The sequence below is a fragment of the Aquarana catesbeiana genome, linkage group LG05 (assembly GCF_042186555.1).
Source record: "Aquarana catesbeiana isolate 2022-GZ linkage group LG05, ASM4218655v1, whole genome shotgun sequence".
Classification (NCBI taxonomy): Eukaryota; Metazoa; Chordata; class Amphibia; order Anura; family Ranidae; genus Aquarana; species Aquarana catesbeiana.
Genome location: NC_133328.1, coordinates 11,798,623 through 11,805,529, shown reverse-complemented (window position 1 = coordinate 11,805,529; position 6,907 = coordinate 11,798,623). Strand labels below are relative to the sequence as shown.

The 6,907-nt window shown below is 45.5% G+C and overlaps 1 protein-coding gene across 1 annotated transcript in view; it reads right to left on the bottom strand.

Annotated features, from left to right (window-relative positions):
• Positions 1–436: 436 nt before the first annotated feature.
• Positions 437–6,907, bottom strand: part of LOC141144081 (fucolectin-3-like) — a 63,818-nt gene continuing 57,347 nt past the window's right edge. Inside the window, exon 5 of the mRNA XM_073629446.1 lies at positions 437–657. The gene's annotated coding sequence lies outside the window, so the exon portion shown is untranslated. The remainder of the gene's footprint in view (positions 658–6,907) is intronic.

The window sequence follows — 6,907 nt, the reverse complement described above, 5'->3', positions numbered from 1 at the left end:
GCCACCCCCAAAAAAATATACCACCGGCCACCACTGGTGCCAGGAAAAACAGTACAGTTGGAGGGGGGGGCATGTTTAAAGTGGGGGTCACTGGCAGTCTGTCTGTGGGGTACATTCCTCTATTTTGGTAGCAGAGTAAGTAGCACAATCAGGGTTTAAAAGCTGAAGCTTTCTTGGATGAGCAATAATACAAGACCTGATTACCCCTTCATACAGTACTGAGCAGATTATGCCGACAGTGGAAATAGATTGCAAACTCTTGGAACCAGCCAGGAATTTTAGCAAAAGGAACCACATTAATTTCTTTAAACAATACACTTTATCCATAGAACTATGTTGACAGCTCGTATGATTAAGACAGCATACTTTAGAATTAGGTTTGTGTTTCAAACAGTTGCACACAATAAATCCTATAAATAAATACAAGTCATTGCTCTCTGCAAACACATTTTATTCATTTGTTTATTTAACATTTGTAAGCAACTTCCAATACATTCAGTTATGTTTCAGATAAGACCCCACACCGCCCAATAAAAGGAAAATTCTGCAATCAACAAGGCTAAGTTTGATAACACAGGCAAACAGCTGGAGGGATGTAAGAGTAACACAGGTGATAGGCTGAAGGAGTCTCAGAACTGGTACCTCAGACCATCTGGCCTAAAAGAATTGGAGAGAGGTCATGGACTTAGCTGTGATATATGAAGCAGACACAGGCATCAATAAAAAACAGACAGTGGTTCAAACCATTCCACATTCCATCCACAACTGAAAATTGAGATTTGGCTTTAGATACTATTGTTTAGAGGGTCTATTTATACATTTTTTTTTTACATGGGACCCAGGAGTAAATTAGGTTCAGTTGGCAGTGGTGGCCTGTGCATTGTGGGTGCACGCCGCCGTTCTCCCTATCCCTCCCTATTCCTGTTGCTTCCAGGACGCCGGACGCATGGACTCCTATGGTGGGGGTGGGAGGGGGTGTTTTTTTTAAGAGCCAGAGGCTCTAATAGGCTTCAAAAAAGGGTGGGCTCGGGGAGCAGAGAGTGCGCACTGATCCCACCCTGTTGTGTGACCATAGCGAATGACTTTTCGCTATTTTTTACACAACAGTACCTTCCCGACAATCAGGAGGCAGGTCAGTGAGACCTGTTGCCCGATTGGCCAAAGCACCAGGTGATCCTATTGGATGCCCAGTGATTTGGCGGAAGAGGAGACACACAGGGGAGGAAGCTGGAGGAACGAACTCCACCGCCGCTGCTGCCCGCACTGAGAGGACCCAACAGCCCGGTAAGTGCCGGACCTCCCATGGGGGGTGGGGTGGGTGGGGGTGTTTTGCTCTCAGTCACCCACACAGCGTGGTGGGGGTGCTTTTGATGTCGCAAGACCAGCGCCGCAGGGGGTGTAGGGCTACTGTCAGTGCGCCAGCGAGACCCGTGCGGGTGGGTGGTATGGGCAGTGCTGTCAGTCTTATCTGTGATGATGATCTAAATACCCTGATCCCGTGATTCTGGGGCTGTATACTCTGTCCTGTGATGCTGAGCTGTATACTCCTGACACTATGGGTGGAAGCAAGTGGAATACAGGGGACGGAGTGAGTGGATTCTATAAGGGGTGGGGCTTATGAGAATCGGGAGGGGTCAAAAAGGAAGGGTGTGGTCTGGCATCCCCCATCCTAAAACTTCACCAGCCGCCACTGTCAGTTGGGGAAATATGTGAATCCTGGGTGAAAGTTGTGTGAATTTTGGGTGGAAAGATTTATACATAGATCCCTAACGTTCACTCTTTTAAAATAAAAATATATAGATTGGTGTTTCTGAAGAGTTTCTTGAGTGAGTCAAGACTGTAAGGTGTGGAAAACATCCTCCTCCAGTCAGATGGGAAAACATAGATGTGTCATATTTTTCTGGGGCCTTAAAGCAGAACTTCACTCTCTCGATCAACACTGACTATTTTTAATCCTTATGCTGCTAGCATTAGTAAATAGATAGGAAAGTATATCATATTAATTTGTTTTAAATGTTCTTTTTACATTTATTCAGTTACTTCCTAGTTACCATGCCTAGGCAAATGATGTCATACATCCCAGGAGTCTTCGGGAGAGGAGGATGGGCTTTTTCAGCTAAGCATGCCCTCCTGTCTGCATGCCTAAACTAACGGCTGATGGATTCCAGTAAGTAAATGCTGCATGAATCACCTGCCCTTACTCAAGATGGCCAAAACTGGGGGTGGGGGGTGGGGGAGGGTTCAAACTGATTTCTCAACAAAATTAAGCAATGAAGACATGGATGGATGGGGGAGTTTGTTTTGAATATAAAAAATGAATTTAATTGTGTTTTTGGTTGTGCAGTGTAGTTCCACTTTAACCACTTGCCGACCGCCTAACGTATATATACGTCGGCAGAGTGGCACGGGCAGGCAGAATCACGTATATATACGTGATCTGCCTCCCGCGGGCGGGGGGTCCGATCGGACCCCCCCCCGGTGCCAGCGGCGGTCGGCATCTGACTGGGAGCGTCGGGAGGCGAGGGGGAGACCATCCGATCGTGGCCCCCCCCTCGCGATCGCTCCCAGCCAATGGGAATCCTCCTCTGCCTGTGTGTAGTTTCACACAGGCAGAGGATGTGATGTCATCTCTCCTCGGTCTGGCAGTTTCCGTCCAGCGCCGAGGAGAGAAGACATGTAAGTGCACACAACACAAACACACACAGTAGAACATGCCAGGCATACTTTACACCCCCGATCCCCCCCCGATCGCCCCCCGATCCCCCCCCAATCACCCCCCCCCCTGTCACAAACTGACATTAGCAGTATTTTTTTTTTTTTTTTTTTCTGATTACTGCATAGTGTCAGTTTGTGACAGTTACAGTGTTAGGGCAGTGAGTGTTAGGCCCCCTTTAGGTCTAGGATACCCCCCTAACCCCCCCTAATAAAGTTTTAACCCCTTGATCACCCCCTGTCACCAGTGTCACTAAGCGATCATTTTTCTGATCGCTGTATTAGTGTCGCTGGTGACGCTAGTTAGTGAGGTAAATATTTAGGTTTGCCGTCAGCGTTTTATAGCGACAGGGACCCCCATATACTACCTAATAAATGTTTTAACCCCTTGATTGCCCCCTAGTTAACCCTTTCACCACTGATCACCGTATAACTGTTACGGGTGACGCTGGTTAGTTCGTTTATTTTTTATAGTGTCAGGGCACCCGCCGTTTATTACCGAATAAAAGTTTAGCCCCCTGATCGCCCGGCGGTGATATGCGTCGCCCCAGGCAGCGTCAGATTAGCGCCAGTACCGCTAGCACCCACGCACGCAGCATACGCCTCCCTTAGTGGTATAGTATCTGTACGGATCAATATCTGATCCGATCAGATCTATACTAGCGTCCCCAGCAGTTTAGGGTTCCCAAAAACGCAGTGTTAGCGGGATCAGCCCAGATACCCGCTAGCACCTGCGTTTTGCCCCTCTGCCCGGCCCACCCAAGTGCAGTATCGATCGATCACTGTCACTTACAAAACACTAAACGCATAACTGCAGCGTTCGCAGAGTCAGGCCTGATCCCTGCGATCGCTAACAGTTTTTTTGGTAGCGTTTTGGTGAACTGGCAAGCACCAGCCCCAAGCAGTGTCAGGTTAGCGCCAGTACCGCTAACACCCACGCACGCAGCATACGCCTCCTTTAGTGGTATAGTATCTGAACGGATCAATATCTGATCCGATCAGATCTATACTAGCGTCCCCAGCAGTTTAGGGTTCCCACAAACGCAGTGTTAGCGGGATCAGCCCAGATACCTGCTAGCACCTGCGTTTTGCCCCTCCGCCCGGCCCAGCCCAGCCCACCCAAGTGCAGTATCGATCGATCACTGACACTTACAAAACACTAAATGCATAACTGCAGCGTTCGCAGAGTCAGGCCTGATCACTGCGATCGCTAACAGTTTTTTTGGTAGCGTTTTGGTGAACTGGCAAGCACCAGCGGCCTAGTACACCCCGGTCGTAGTCAAACCAGCACTGCAGTAACACTTGGTGACGTGGCGAGTCCCATAAGTGCAGTTGAAGCTGGTGAGGTGGCAAGCACAAGTAGTGTCCCGCTGCCACCAAGAAGACAAACACAGGCCCGTTGTGCCCATAGTGCCCTTCCTGCTGCATTCGCCAATCCTAATTGGGAACCCACCGCTTCTGCAGCGCCCGTACTTCCCCCATTCACATCCCCAACCAAATGCAGTCGGCTGCATGAGAGGCATTTTCTTTATGTCCTCCCGAGTACCCCTACCCAACGAACCCCCAAAAAAGATGTCGTGTCTGCAGCAAGCGTGGATATAGGCGTGACACCCTCTATTATTGTCCCTCCTGTCCTGACAATCCTGGTCTTTGCATTGGTGAATGTTTTGAACGCTACCATTCACTAGTTGAGTATTAGCGTAGGGTACAGCATTGCACAGACTAGGCACACTTTCACAGGGTCTCCCAAGATGCCATCGCATTTTGAGAGACCCGAACCTGGAACCGGTTACAGTTACAAAAAAAAGTGTAAAAAAAAAAAAAAAAAAAAACATACAAAAATATAAAATAAAAAAAAATAGTTGTCGTTTTATTGTTCTCTCTCTCTCTATTCTCTCTCTATTGTTCTGCTCTTTTTTACTGTATTCTATTCTGCAATGTTTTATTGTTATTATGTTTTATCATGTTTGCTTTTCAGGTATGCAATTTTTTATACCTTACCGTTTACTGTGCTTTATTGTTAACCATTTTTTTGTCTTCAGGTACGCCATTCACGACTTTAAGTGGTTATACCAGAATGATGCCTGCAGGTTTAGGTATCATCTTGGTATCATTCTTTTCAGCCAGCGGTCGGCTTTCATGTAAAAGCAATCCTAGCGGCTAATTAGCCTCTAGACTGCTTTTACAAGCCGTGGGAGGGAATGCCCCTCCCCCCCAACGTCTTCCGTGTTTTTCTCTGGCTCTCCTGTCTCAACAGGGAACCTGAAAATGCAGCCGGTGATTCAGCCAGCTGACCATAGAGCTGATCAGAGACCAGAGTGGCTCCAAACATCTCTATGGCCTAAGAAACCGGAAGCTACGAGCATTTTATGACTTAGATTTCGCCGGATGTAAACAGCGCCATTGGGAAATTGGGAAAGCATTTTATCACACCAATCTTGGTGTGGTCAGATGCTTTGAGGGCAGAGGAGAAATCTAGGGTCTAATAGACCCCAATTTTTGCAAAAAAGAGTACCTGTCACTACCTATTGCTATGATAGGGGATATTTACATTCCCTGAGATAACAATAAAAATGATTAAAAAAAAAAAATGAAAGGAACAGTTTAAAAATAAGATAAAAAAATAATAATAATAAAGAAAAAAAAAAAAAAAAAAAAAAAAAGCACCCCTGTCCCCCCTGCTCTCGCGCTAAGGCGAACGCAAGCGTCGGTCTGGCGTCAAATGTAAACAGCAATTGCACCATGCATGTGAGGTATCGCCGCGAAGGTCAGATCGAGGGCAGTAAGTTTAGCAGTAGACCTCCTCTGTAAATCTAAAGTGGTAACCTGTAAAGGCTTTTAAAGGCTTTTAAAAATGTATTTAGTTTGTCGCCACTGCACGTTTGTGCGCAATTTTAAAGCATGTCATGTTTGGTATCCATGTACTCGGCCTAAGATCATCTTTTTTATTTCATCAAACATTTGGGCAATATAGTGTGTTTTAGTGCATTAAAATGTAAAAAAGTGTGTTTTTTCCCCAAAAAATGCGTTTGAAAAATCGCTGCGCAAATACTGTGTGAAAAAAAAAAATGAAACACCCACCATTTTAATCTGTAGGGCATTTGCTTTAAAAAAAATATATAATGTTTGGGGGTTCAAAGTAATTTTCTTGCAAATAAAAATTATTTTTTTATGTAAACAATAAGTGTCAGAAAGGGCTTTGTCTTCAAGTGGTTAGAAGTGTGGGTGATGTGTGACATAAGCTTCTAGATGTTGTGCATAAAATGCCAGGACAGTTCAAAACCCCCCCAAATGACCCCATTTTGGAAAGTAGACACCCCAAGCTATTTGCTGAGAGTCATGTTGAGTCCATGGAATAATTTATATTGTGACACAAGTTGCGGGAAAGAGACAATTTTTTATTTTTTTTATTTTTTTTTGCGCAAAGTTGTCACTAAATGATATATTGCTCAAACATGCCATGGGAATATGTGAAATTACACCCCAAAATACATTCTGCTGCTTCTCCTGAGTATGGGGATACCACATGTGTGAGACTTTTTGGGAGCCTAGCCGTGTACGGGACCCCGAAAACCAAGCACCGCCTTCAGGCTTTCTAAGGCCGTAAATTTTTGATTTCACTCTTCACTGCCTATCACAGTTTCGGAGGCCATGGAATGCCCAGGTGGCAAAAAAACCCCCCAAATGACCCCATTTTGGAAAGTAGACACCCCAAGCTATTTGCTGAGAGGTATAGTGAGTATTTTGCAGACCTCACTTTTTGTCACAAAGTTTTGAAAATTGAAAAAAGAAAAAAAAAAAATTTTTTTTCTCGTCTTTCTTTATTTTCAAAAACAAATGAGAGCTGCAAAATACTCACCATGCCTCTCAGCAAATAGCTTGGGGTGTCTACTTTCCAAAATGGGGTCATTTGGGGGGGGTTTGTGCCACCTGGGCATTCCATGGCCTCCGAAACTGTGATAGGCAGTGAGGAGTAAAATCAAAAATGTACGCCCTTAGAAATCCTGAAGGCAGTGCTTGGTTTTCGGGGCCCCGTACGCGGCTAGGCTCCCAAAAAGTCCCACACATGTGGTATCCCCGTACTCAGGAGAAGCAGCTAAATGTATTTTGGGGTGCAATTCCACATATGCCCATGGCCTGTGTGAGCAATATATCATTTAGTGACAACTTTTTGTAATTTTTTTTTTTTTTTTTT